We start from the raw sequence: 15,613 nt of genomic DNA, 5'->3' as shown, positions 1-15,613 counted from the left end.
TTCAAATATTATCGACTCTCGGCTGTAGCTTGCGTACGCTTTTTAATAGTCTTAAACATTAACAGCAGTGCACGTAAATCCACTTTTCCTCGAGCCCACGTAGTCGTGCCTTTATTCGTGTCACACATTATTGTGCTCATTTACATTATTTCTATTTAATAATTATAACATATTATTATTAAAGTTATGAAATAAAAATATTACAGATTACGGTGGAGTATGTGGTCGGTAAACGTAACGTTGTGGGTGGAGGGGAGGCGCGCAAAAGAAACTTAATGATGTTGTGAGCCGACACCACTGCTTCTTCGTCCGAGTGCATTCCTACTAGGTTGTCGATGATGATGATAATAATAATAATAATACTCATAATAATAGTTAGGTACAATGGAATAGCGCGGCGAGACTACTTAGACCATAGAGTTATACGGCCCATACGTATATACTTACTATATATATATATTATTATGATATTATTATGCAGACTCGCAGCGGAGGCCCACACTCTCTCGTGCGGTGGTTTGTGCATAATATAATATATTATATGTGCGGCTGGAAAAATATAAAGTGGACGCGCGCAGTGCATACGATAAATAACAATAACAATAATAGCAATAATACTATCTATAGGCAGTAAAAAAAAAATAAATAATAATAATAATAATAATAATAATGATACGCACGCTGCACGCACGAATAATGTACAGTAAGAATACGGACTCAGCACGCGCAGTCTTTCCTGTTGGAATGAATCTGTATAGAGGTATAAAAAATATGGTCACAACAAAAATATTATGTCCACGGGGAAAAAAAGGAGATAAAAAAACAATGCCTAGTTGTGCGACAATAATTATCAACGGTCTGTGTCTTGATTTTAATAATACGTGCCAAGTATTTTTTTCTATACGATTTCGTATCTATAAGGCAGCGATTTCTAACCATTTTATATCAAAAGTCCCACACACACCACATTTTGGACATTTTCACAAACGTACCCATCCATTGGTCTAATAATTTTTTTTTTATCATTGAAATTTGTAAGTTATTTTGCGTGTATGATGGGGCATTTCATTAGGAATAACACAATTAAGAGCATCATATAAGCGTTTAATGTAGAACGGTACAATTAGAAGTATTAAGTACAATCGTTATTTTTAATTTTACCACAATAATTATTGTAATGCTTTAATGAGACCATTGGTGTTTTTAAGGACACTCCTTAAATCGTATAAAAAAAATTCAAGTTTTTGAAAGTATAGTACACCTAGTACTTAAGTAACACGCAATACTTCAAATATTCGAAAAATTCAATAAAATATGCATTATTATAATTCCTTTTGGTTGCTAGCATGGTCGATGCAATCGCGCTCTGTGTACATAGGATAAGTCCATAGTAGCTAAAGCGTTTGATATTATTATCTTAAATATATATTAATTGACTATAAATCGCGTGGATGTCCTCGTATAAACGGCATTTTAATGAAGGTTCTATATTATATTATGTATATTAAAAATACAAAAGTGTAGAATAGATAGTTAGTCTGATCGATATACTCGTAGTAACCGATCGTGAACCCATACATTGATTATATACTATCATTTATTATATTATATATTATTGCTATTGCACAGTTTATCTGCTTATATAGTAGCGTGTGACCCCCCCCCCCCCCCCATAAATTGGTAATATCTATTATAGTAATGTCTGTGTCATTACAGTCCAGACAACGATAGAGAAGTCGAACCTTCCTGTATCTGCGTGTCAAATAAAAATGTTGGTCGGATTTTATTTTACCGACGCGCGACGTGTCAAATAATTTGATGACACTTTTTTTAAACTTAAGAATTGAGTGTGCGACTTAAACTACAGCGTAAAAGTGTCATAGGTTTGGCATCCTTGCAGTCTACGATTATTTAATATGTATATTACATAATATTATTACATATACTCATTATACTAACCAAACGATCTTTGTAATTATATTTCTCTTAATTTCTCACAGCCCTACAAATAAATATAGTTATTGTTAAAGTTATATTCATGTCATGAGGGAGTGGCGTTTAACCCTTTACCATTTCTCGAATATCAACATTTTTTTTCTTAATCGTAAACAGCTGACATTTTTTTAAGAAATATAATCTTGCACAATGACAACTTTTTATAGTATTTTCATAGAAAACTAATATCAGTTATCTGTGATCTGACACTGGATCTTCCTTGAGAGTATAAAACATCCCGGTGACTTGTATCTTAAATTTACTTTTCTATTAAATTTAATATTAATTAGTTGATCAAAGTTAGGATGGCACGGTTGCACTTGTGGGCACAAGTGGACATTTTAAATAATTTGTGAAATTACAATGTTCTTAAATATGATTAATTAAAACCAAACTATATTTCCAATTGAAAATGTTGGGTTATATAGTAATGTCTAGAGGTATATATTTTTTCCATTATTTGTTGTTGTAGTTAGTCATTTTAAAGCACAATTAATAATAATTATTTTTTAAATTATAAACGGTTTAGAATTTTGTATTTTTGGCCAACCTTTTTCGAGACGGTAAAATAGTACGTACTACAATAAATTAAAAATAGTTTCCATATACAGTGTAATCTGTGAATAGATTACACCTATGAATATTATGATTGTATGCTGATTAAAGGTTGAATTGCCAAAATATCAAAAATGTGATGAATTCGTATTATGCGCGTAATTTATTTTGGTATTCAAAAGAACAATTTTAATTTAGATGGAGACACGTATCAACTTAAAAATACATTAGTTATCTAAATCGTGTTGATGTCCTTGAACGACTGTCTAAACGTCGGCGAAGAGCACACGAATTCTCAAAACTCTTGTTCGAATATTTATTTATTTTACGTATCAGTATATTATAATATCATACTATTGGTAGTACCGTTGGATTTTTATTTCAGAAAAATAATCAGCGTGGACCATAATATACGGTTTTTTCGCTAATTTTTAGTGATCTTCTTGATAAGCACTCGACGATATAAAAATGGCGTCTTCAAAAATAAATAAACCTATAAAACTACTGCGGTGTCCAATTATTGAGGTAATTTTGAAACTATACATAGTTAATTTTTTACATTATTGAAGACTTTTTTAAAAATGCCACACACACATTATTCATTTTATTTATTAGGACATCAATAACCTATAACCATCTTTCCACTGGACATCTAAAAATGAAGTACCCACTAAGAATGTAAACATCGTAATTAACTTATCATCGAACTCACTATACCTACCTGTCTGTTTATGTTAAGATAAGTTTCATGTCGTTAATGATTATATTATTATCATTATTGTTATTGATTCACTCAAAAAATTTGAATAAAATTCACTTAAAGATAATTGCCATAGCAATAATAATTAGCATAATTAAATTATTTTATATGCACCTGTAGGAATATCTTAATAATATTTACTTATGAATAATAATAATGGCTGTAATATTTTGCATCCTGTATGTACTATAAATTTAAAAAATGAACTACAGGTATTATACATTTTTATATTATTACTTAATATAAATATATGAATTATAAATAATTGGAGGTATGAGATTTTATTTTTATTTTTATGAGATCTTAACATATAAATTATTGAGTAAAAATTACAGCTAACAAATAATTTTCTATAATCTAATCGTAATTGGATGTTATTAAAAACAGGAATATTTTAGTTTTATTAATTTTAAATGCATTGAAGCTATTCGTATAGACTTATCCAAGCAAATTTTGAAAACAGATTATTTTTATGTACTTAAAAATTGGAATTGGCATGAATAATATTATGATTAAATATTGTAACTTATTTATATTTTATGATTTCTCTGACGCTGGTATTAAATTGTAACGAATTGCAACTGTCACGATGAGTGTGTTTTGGTAGATATAGGATTATAGGAATAAAGTTGTGTTTGGGAAAAACGCGTTTACGTTCATATTTTGTGAATTTAACTAAATTGCAGCAGTACCTCCCCAAACGGGTACTTCTAAATAGTGGACACATCCCAATAGCGGATGTGTTTTTTTTGAGAATCGGAACATTTTCACAATTTTGTTTCATAGGAAAATCTGTAAAAAATTAGAACTCTTATGACGAACACTTTTATGGCAGTTTAGTTTTTGATTTTGATCATTAAGAAATCGTAAATAAAGAATATTAAGTATTGATTAAATAAAAGTTTTCACTAGTAAGTGAAATCAACCATTATTGTAGTTAATCCTACATTAAATGTACAATCGTAAAAATATGTTATTTTGGCATCAAAAATATTTTTTTGATTTATCTCAAATGAATTCGCCTTATTCGTAAGATGATATTATATATGATATATATACATCATATGATTCTATTCATTGTTTTCTCATTCACTGCTATTACTATGTTAGTATTTTTACATTTTTTTTAATTCAAACAACAGAGAATGATAAAAAATAATAAAAATACACCACTTGAGACAGAAATCTTACTTGAATAATCGTATGCAACGTTGTAGACCTGAATGAATACTTTACTAATAATAATAAATAACTACTAATTGATGATTATAGAAAAAAGTGCATTAAAAAAATATGGATATTATTAAAAATTATAAAGGAGTTTTTGTTTTTTAGACGCATCTGATATAAATAATATTTAATATTAAAAAGTGAGACATAGCTAGCAAAGAGCTCCATCAAGAGCATCAGAAATGTTAATTTCATGGTGGAGTGGTGCGAAGTACTACATTTTCGGCATTGAAACTACCTCTTAGATCATTACTTAAATAAAACTCAAGTGTTCATTTGGGATGAAGTGTCAATGATCTCTCAGACCTTTCTCTATATGATTGACAAGACCTTTCATGAAATATTCAAGTCACGCGTGCCATTTGCCGGAAAGTATTTTTGATTTGAAGGGGATTTTCGACAAGGACAGAGATTTGATAAGATTGGCCTTATCGTTACCGACGGTGGCGACACGATATTCTCTCACGGACGTGGCATTGTTTCGCTGTGAATCAAGAGCAGGAATCGAAATACAAAGCCAAAATAATGACATTACACAACTTGAAATAATTGTATTTCAAAAAGCATTAACTCGATAAAACATTTTGTTTGTTTTTGATATTACAATGTTACAGATTTTTTTTTCATTTCATTTATATTGTTTGCATTCAAGTGATTCAACACGGTTTACGGTTAGTATATTACCGAAACCAAAGCAAAGTGAGGGTTTCTTTCGCAGACGAAAAACGTGAGATGTTAGAAAACCCTGCTGTTAACCAAGAGTTGTAGTGCCGGAAACCCTAATATTAATTATTTAACAAAAATGATTATATAAATCACAATTAAATAATAGAACACGAAAGAATGAAAAAAAGTTTGGACAGAAAAAAAGGTAAAAATCTTTCCCTTAAATATAATATAGGTACGATAATTAAAGTACAGAACATAAAAAATTATACAGAACAAATTTGAAACAACAGCTTACCACCAAATAACATTATTTGGAAGCTCGAGAATTTCGAAGTGATAACTCATTTGTAAAAACAATTACATCTCTAAATTCTAGAATCGTTCCAAAAATGAATTCAGGTCTCCCGGTGATCCACGACAAAAGGATAGTAGAAATTATCACAGAAATCTCGGTGGGCTTACAACTTCAAAAGTAGTATTTATGTATTATGTCAAATTTCAAGTATTCTACATTTCTACGTGTTCTGCGGTTCACGAGATCATGTGTTACAGACATACACGACAACTGAAAGTGATATCGATTTAAATGGAAAATATAGATATATTTTTCGGTCGGAAAAAAATAACAATAATGTTTTAAATAAACGACCATATTATTATCGTCTGTAGACGGTGGGTTTTTAATTACAATATTTGTGAACCAACACGATGGTGACATGTACCTATTGTGACAGGCGAAATATAATAATTTACAATACGTACGACGTCAGATGAGTGCCTCGATGATTAATTATTATTATCGATTGATATTTACCGCACATATTATATATTAAACGCTGAAAATAAATAAACGATGACGTTTTATAATGCTAAATACACACATTTTTTTATCATTATATGTGTGTGACTGCGTGACGATTTGTATCAATACAGCTTCTTTATTGCGTACCAATAGTATGTGTAATGAGTTATGCGATCCCAACTGGGATAATATTATAATAATAAATTTATATATATAAGTAGTTGGCGGCCGGCCAAAAAACTTCGAGACAGCACAATAATATTATTTTTTATCATACCTAAATTAATATTTTAAACAGTGCAAAAGAGCTATATTATATCTATGACTGGAGACTGCAGTCGAACAATGACGGTGAGTATGCATTTTTTTCGGTCGGCTAAAGCGATCAAAGCATTTTCAAGCAGCTGTTGGAACGTTTTCAGAGCGTACCAGTAATATTATGAGATTAAAAAACGAATGAGCACCTATCGGTCAATCGAAAGTCACACGACCATTATTGTGTGATCGAGGTGCGGAAAATTAAAGGAAAAACGTATGGCATTTTTTTAAACTGAGTTATGTTGATAATAAAGTTCTGCATGATAAACGTTTTAGAATCAAACACAATATTTAGTAAAACTATTTACGTGTGTAGATTAATTTTCTAAAAGTTGACTCGCCGACAACGAACGTTGACACTTCTATAGGTAACTCAAAATATATCATTTAACTCGCGGCCATCCCTCGTGTCCGGTTGCATGGAAAATGTATTGATTTAATGGTTGGTCGATAAAACTTAATGGACCGATCATCGGCCACTAAATCATGATTGAGCGACCGTTAGCACACTATCGATTGATTAAATGTTCAGTAATGGTTCATGCAACCCTGTATTAGAATATTTACATTACAATATTATACCACACTGTGGTAATGTTACCATCATGAGTCATGACGTGTTACTATTATATGATATATGATTATAGTGCAGTCTAATTGCAGACCAATGTGTGACTTTTACTCATCAAATCTGACTTTTCGATTATCTATCCACTCAACCATTTAATATTATATAAACAGCTGCACTACAATAATAAGTCTTAAGAGTTAAGGGTGTACATATATTGTAGGTACCCAATACATACTTTGACGACATGACAGCAACTCGTATTATATTGGTATTTTAGTAATAGCGAGGATACCGTTGTTGTAGAACAATAATATTATATAGTTGTGCTTGAGTGATTTGAATAACCCGAGTGAAATACACATCATCCTATTTTAATATTTGTATTTTTTTATATTTTTAATATTAATAAGTGATTATAATCATATAAAAATATACATTTGTATTCGTACTACTACCCACAATTATAATTTTATTTTTTTTCCTTTATTGGTTAGGTTAGGTTAAACTACACAGGTTGCTAGCTTTACAAGTGTTACATTTTAACATTGAAAGTTATACAATAGGCACAGGTCAACATAGGATAATTTTTTTAAAGTATAAATTTATCTTTTGAAAGTTTGAAAATGGACCGATTGCTTTGTACAGGTTGTCTGGGATGTTGAAATCTTTTCTATGACTTCAACGAAGTTAGGACAGTGGATGATGATATGTTTGATGGAGTAGTTTGTATTACATGTTGGGCATAGGGGTAAAGCTGTCTTTGCCATAAGATGTCCGTGTGTGAGTTTCGTGTGAACAATTCTGAGTCGATTAAAAATTACCTTATTTTTTCTCTTTAGATCAGTACATTTCTGCTAAAGTTTAATAGAGTGCTTGATTTCTCTTAATTTATGTTCTGTGGTAATTATTATTATTATTAATAAAATCATGCACATTTTATACGCACACGTCAACCGTTTAATCAATCAATAAAATAGGTATAATAGAAACGAGAAAGGTTTGAACAAATGTCATGAAAGTGTTTAAAAAAAAGTATTATTATAAATAAATAATATATTTTATATAGCGACCTGGGTAGGAATAGGTACCCTCAATGAGTCCCTATTGTTCAACCATTAATTTTATTTTTATTCATCACTTTTATCGATTATTTTTATGATTATCATCATTTAATATTAAACAGCAAAAAACACACGCAACCCTGCGATTTGTATTCTCGAAATAATTATGTGACCCAAGCCGAACAATATTAATTATTTATTTTTTGAAAATAACGAAGCTTAATATTTCAAACACAATAACAACGCGGAATAACATATTTTAGATAATAGAGATATGAATCTATATAAGTACTAATTGATGCTATTCAGCAAAATCTTATATTACAAAAATGGTTTCAAGCAAGTCATTTCAAATCGATTAATCTCGCCGACGACGGGATGAATTGGCCATGTCTGGTGGGGCTCCGTTTAAATACTCCGAACAACACGTGGTTATTGACTATGGGAAATGACGCAATAACAATCGGAGTGTGCATATTAATTAATATGCAAAATAATATATAAGTAGATATACAACTTACGGATTCACACCTATTTTTTGTAATAACCAATATTTATTTGAACTGATTTTCAAGCTGATTTTTGGAATACCTAATTAACTTAATTTTAAAATGTTTGGATTTTTCATAACACGGTACGTTAGTAGTGTGTATTCTAGTGTCATTTCACCGATACATCGCTACTTATTTTCTAAATTCCAATCACATTTTATCCTGTTTATGGTCTGAAAGTTTATTTTTTTTTTTAAACATTTTGATCCATTTAAATAAAAAATCGAACTGTATTTTTGAATATTTCTTAACTTTGCGCACTAAGGATAATTATAGGCCCATGATAATAGGTTTGGAAAATATATAGGATGAGGCTATAATTATTTGAAAATTATACCAATTAATATTATAAATATACATCTACACATTTTTATATTTTGTAAAAATTACACAAAAACAAGTACAATATTAAATATTACGCATATTTTGTCTTTGGTAAGTACATACATTTATTTAATAATTCAAGAATACTACTCGTTAGAATTTTGATTTAAACACATTAACATTTTCAACAAAATAATATCTGCTTAATAATTTAAAATAATCATGTAAGATTCTCATTTGAAAAATAATAAGTTTGAATCGCCACGGGGCACTTCCATATAAACTGTGTAGAATCTATGCATTTGAAAATGCGGTTAAAGTACGCTTGGAAATTTTAAAAATCAGAATACGAATAAGTAAACTAAGGTGAAAATGAGATAACCGGTAAGCGAATCAACCGATACAATGTATAATATAAAAACACATAAATAACAATTCACTCGTAGTTGTTTAAGTGTGAATATTAACAAAACAATTTTTTTTCTCACGTTTCAAGTATCTATGAAATCTATAATAAATACATAAATACTATTCAGCGTTTTATATTCACAAGTATTATACACACCTGCAGTGGTTGTAAATATTTAAGTTACATAATAATATAATTATTTACAAGGTACAATAAATTATTTATCGCGTATAGAATCACTAGATAAATAGCTAATATTATATATTTTTTCAAAAAGCATTGTCGCGAGGTTATAAATAACTCTTAACTAGCCTTAAGTTCGGCCTTAAGTTAGCCCTATGTGCGTTGCAGTAAGTTATAAACTTGAAATTTAAATTTACTATGTTTGAAAGCGTTTTGCATATATTCAAGTCAGTGCGTTATCCAGCGAGTATTATTATTATTGCCACTGCTACCATTACTATTTACCTATACCTTGGTACATAGATCGCATCAAACTGCGGTAATGCTGTATAGATCGCGAATACGACAAGAATCTAAAACGTAGTCGATTCGCGACGCATTGTTGTCTGCAGAAGTTGTCATTTACAATGTAAAATAAAATAATTATAATACAAGCATAATATTATGTTGAATATATCAACAGTTGGCTGTTAAGTAGGTACACAACGTCATAAGTAAAATATTATTACAAATACAGCGAACAGTGCAAATCTCATCGAATCTGTCGACGCCACCCTATAACTATTTTTTCACGTGTAGAGCGTGATCGTTACGCTTTCACCTAAAATAACAAAAAAAAATAAATCTATTTGATTCACCGACGAACACGACGTGAAACAATGTATTGCTCACATTCACAAGATGATAGGTTCGTTATGTACACTGCACGATGATTCTTTACTCTAAAATGCGCACAAATTTTCATAATATTATATTAAATTAGTGTACGGCACAATCATGTTATAAAAAACGATTTTTTTTTTGTCGTATCGGCGAAGATCCTTTGATTTAAATTCAATTCGTGCTATAAAGCGAATTATACGCATTTGATAAATACACTGAATTTGTTTGTACTGTTTCAGCTATTATGCTCTATATTTATATGTGTTTTTTTTTTGTGTCTTGTATTAATGGATTATAACGTTGTTTTTAGGTTCAGGTTTATACGAAGTAAATATCATGGTTGAAATATACAGATAATTGCCTGTAGACATAGATTGTTACCACCAGATACAAAATAGCTGCGTTAAAGGGAGGATATCTCAAACATATATTTTTCTTATCATCAAAAATAAAGCTGGTAAAAGATGACAAATTCAAAATTCTCGGTCATTTTATATATTTGACTATTATTGTTGGCTAACTCTACGCTTCGATTTTTGTTTTTATCATCAAATATCTGATTGTGAATAGGCGTTTTTGCGATAACCTTGTACATTTCAATCATGGTTAATATTATATTAGTTAATAGCAGGGCTTGAAACCGTTATCAATATGTATCGTCAGTAGTAGCGATAACCTGGAAAACTTTTGATGCCGGTTACTTGTTTTTAACCTGTAATTTCGTTAGCGGTCACCTGCAATAATTACCGGTAGGTACTTACTTATTCAAGAGTATACAGGTTACCGATTAAGCGATAACCGTTCTGAAAAATGTTGATTACCCTGTTTTTACAGTAAATTGTTTTACGCCAATACACCATGATACTCGAGTCTGATCTATCAGGTAGATAACGTTTTACAGTTCATAGACGGTATAGCTACTACATCACCTGTTGAGTCGTGTGTCTTCTAACGTATTCTGATTATAGACATTGTAACCATGATATTATAATACTTAAAACAGTACCTACTTTAACACCATGATCACCTGATGATTTCCAGGTTCGGCAAATCGCTAATTCTGGCCGGCCCCCGATACAAGCAACGAAGTACCTGTGAACTCCGATTTACCACTACTTAAAGTACCATGGTACTTAAAAATACGTAATAATACAATATTTGTGTAGTTTTATAAATCCAGCTATTTTTAGATTTCCTTATTAATGATTTCCCAGTACAATATACATTTAGGGGACTACATAGTACGGACCAATGGATATTACGTTTATATTATTTAAAATATAAATTATTTAAGTTATTATTTTATTAAATTACAATAATTTAAACTATAGGGTAAAATTACCGAGGTTAGTTTGAAGTATAGTTTTAACTTTTAATAATATATAAGTTATTAAACTTTTATAATAGTAGCTAAGAGCTTATCAATATTCATGGGCTAAAATAAAGTAAATCTATATTTCATAGCCCACGTGTGACGGACTAACAGCAGTCGGTAGTCGGTATTCAATAATCAGTTCTTAGGACTTAAATCATCCACAGATTTGGGGCATAATATTTCGTATTATAAGCACATTTGGGTGCATAGTGTTTTGAGCTTACTATGTCGTTACCCAGAACTCCAGGAGACACCACGATCTTGACTTTGTATTCCAAAAATATGTTTCTACTTTTATTAGTTGATTGTCTTAAGTGTTAAATGGATTATTCAGACAGTGCGTTTTGATGCGTCTGTAAAACGGAGACAACTACGCACGCAGGTGTAGCGTCCTCCTAATGTTTCGTGGTAAATGTTTTAATCCACAAGACAAACGACCACGTGGTAAGAAAAAAAATTACAACACGTCGAATGAGATGAGACCATTTCGGCTGGAAGTGTGAATAAGACAAATCATTAGGAACGATGTACTGAAACGATGGATTTCACAAAGTATAATAATATTATAATATTTTACACGATCTACGAACATCGTCATAACAATAATATACGTATACGCGTATACCTACCTACATACATATGCGTATTATTATTATTATTATTATTATCGTCGTCGTTATTGTGGAGAACTGCAGCGATCGTCGAGCACACTCACGCGAACGTTTTCCTCGACCGTGCAGCCATACTGCAGACGCACGCCGCCGGTCGCTCAGACAATCGAATACCCACTCCGCAGGGTCGCGAACGGCGCGTCGTTGTGGGTGGGCGGTGGGGTGGGTCGGGAGGGGGCAGGGGGGGTGCGAAATCGTGACTAGGTGGCTGCAGAAGTTCCGTCGCGCCAGTCACGAGCACACGGCATGATGGAAATCCGCACACAACACGCATATATAGGCGTAGTATGAGTTTTATTATAATATTTAGGTGCCTACCTGTCGTTACATCCGACCGAACAATGTGCAACGTCTCTGCTCGACCAGCTGCTCTGCTGTGGCACTGCAGGGCGAGGGCCGATCCACGACCGAAGCGCCTGCGAGATAAGCCTGCCCGCGTCTCCCCTGCCGTAATATTATATTTTATACAGATACACAAATACCGTCATGATATCATAATATTTTTCTTTCTTTCACTCGTCACTGCAGCGAACAAGGGTCGACGGATAATATTGTGCATGATTCAAACGGTTCTCGTCGTCGTGGTTGTTGTTTCGTCGGTAATATTATTGTATAATAATATGTTCGTCGGCATGAGTATTTCATAAATGTATAGACTACTTAAAGAATATAATATTTTAAATAAACATATGCCTGGTCGCATTAACAATCACTAAACATTTTAACGAATCATTAGTGAACTGATGGTCCTTTGGACATAATTTAGTTGCCCGCGTCTGGTCCCGTTAAATTGGACCATTAAATCAATACATTTTTCGTGCAACCCGGCAATATTGACTGATAATCGTTTAACGTATTATTGCTATTAAAATATATAATCTTCAAACAATTTGAAGTGTTCAAAGAACAATATAAGACCTGTCAAACCTGTCATCCGGCCAAACAATGTGCAACGTCTCTGCCAGGAACGACGAGAGTCACCAGCTTCACTGGGCAGGGGCACATTCATGAGCAAAGAGCCTCAGAGAAAATCTGGCCGGCGTCCGTCTAATGCCATAATATTTTTATACAAATAAAATATATGAGTAGGTAGCTATTTTTTTTAAATAAAAATTTGTTTAGTGGTTTTATTAACTGATACAATTTACAATTTCTATACCTCAAGTATAATTACTAATTACCTATGTGATATTTCTGTTGACCTATACGGCTATACGAAAATACTACATCACAGACAATTTATAATTAGTACCTAGTTGTATTGGGTGCTATTAGTTTTAAAATTATAGAGTAAATTTACCTATTATTAAACGAATCGTTTTTCGTGTGTCGACAATGATTTATCAAAGATTGTCTGAATGAAAATTTGCTGAAGGCTTATATGGCATTTGATATTATTATCAAATTGATTGTATCAAATTATAATATCTATTTTTTTTTTTAATGTTGAGTAAGTGCAATTGTTTGTTTAACACACGTATGGTCATTATAATTGATGGAAATCCTGACACGAAAATAGTATTGTGCCAGAAGATCGATCGAACGTGCATTTCATTTTTACGCCTTATACATTATTTTGTCCCATCGAAAAATAAACATTATTTATTCATCCGCCTACGTTGATTTGAAACCGTCGAGTACCAATGTACGAGTGACAAAAACATGATTAATTATTTTCCATAATCCACAAGTAAACTAAGTCAACAAATGCTAACCCGTAATTCGATTTAAGATGATATATAATAATATGTACAATAATAAATTATGCACATTTATGTTTTACAATTACATTATGTTTCCTAAATGATTGATGACTATTGTAAATATATTTCGTATCGTAGGTTGGTACAGAATATTTCTCAACATCAAGATATACTGCAGTAGATCTATAGATGTCTGTTGGTGTTAGATATTAATGGAACGTTCGATATTATCATCGTGATTAAAACAAGTCATTAAAATCCAAACGTTTTAAACTATTACGATATATAGTTGCAGATTAAAATCAATAAAATTCGGAAAACGGGAAATCAGAAGTACGCGAAAATAACTTGACAGCAAAATTTAAAAACAGGGTTTTTTTATCACAAAATCCAAAAATACATGTATTAATGTATTTAATGTCCTTTAAATGGACTCATCAAGTACCAATAATAATAATATGGACATGCTATAAAATCGAAATGACAGCATTGGTCACTTAAACGGTGACTTAAACTAGTTAGGTTATCGAGAGGATAAAAATAATTAACTAAATAAGTTTTAACAGTTAAAATGTTTGAGAAAAATACCAGTTATTTTGTCATAATAATGTGCACGCTTACCATTCTGCAGACTGTCTGCGTTATGTTCCTCTCTGTGACTCGTCGCGATCACACGACTCATCAATAACAATATAATATAATAAAAGTTTTGCCCCCATCCCATTTTTTGCACATAATGGTTATTATATTGCACGGTGTTATGAGTTTACGACAAAAACCAAATATCTCAATAATATGAAGTGGAGAATCGATAATAATTGGATAAGGGGAAATCCAAAGTACCCGGAAATAACTTGACGGTAAAATTTAAAAACGGAAATTGGTCATTATATTATACGTATCGTTTTCATAATAATATGATAGGTACCAAGTAGGTATAGACAGTAGGCTCAGTGATGGTTTTGAGGGGGAGAGGGGTCTATAGGGTTTGGGTTGCGAGTTTAGGCTGTGAGTTTGGCTCGGGTTTTCACTAGCTGTTACGATTTTTATGTGCGGTTGTACGCTTATATGTACGTTGGCTGGTGATTTCAACCGTATGTACGTCCGATTATTCGAATTTTTATTGCGCCTATTAAGGTTTAGTTTTTCCCAAAAATTACGATATTTATTTGTACCATATATTATTGGGGATAAATGATAATAATTAATAATAGTGTTGTTCGCGGTCGTCCGAAGGCTTACCTACAACTTACCTTTATCGCCATAAGCTGACAATTTTTGATACACTATTCAACATTCAGCCGCCGCGCCCGTCGAACGTTTAAATTGTAATCTTGTTATGTCAGTTTGAGTCGAACTTGAAAAATGTTTGAAATTCAGGTTAGTTAAATGCTAAATCTGTAACAAATATTTTAACTTATTAAGTTATTTGGTTTTTTATTTACAAAGTGTTTATTCGTATTATTTTACACATAATATGTATTTATTTATTTATTTTGTACATTTAATACAAGTAATGATTTTGTAACGTGAATATAGTTTTTAATTTTGCCTTGTAACTTGAATTATTTTCAGTGTTCCTTTATGTATTATGTTATGTTTGTTCGTTCATGTAAGAATTACATTATAAGTAATACATTATTAATGGGTTAAACAATTTTGTGTCTTAATATATTATAAGATGATATCAAAGGATCCCCTTTCCAGAAAAAATTCTAAAAATCCTTCAATGGGTAGACTCGTCAAATGTTATATATAAGAAAATAATATACT

Source organism: Myzus persicae, unplaced genomic scaffold, assembly GCF_001856785.1.
Source record: "Myzus persicae strain clone G006 unplaced genomic scaffold, MPER_G0061.0, whole genome shotgun sequence".
NCBI lineage: Eukaryota > Metazoa > Arthropoda > Insecta > Hemiptera > Aphididae > Myzus > Myzus persicae.
Note: the sequence above shows the minus strand (reverse complement) of the source record.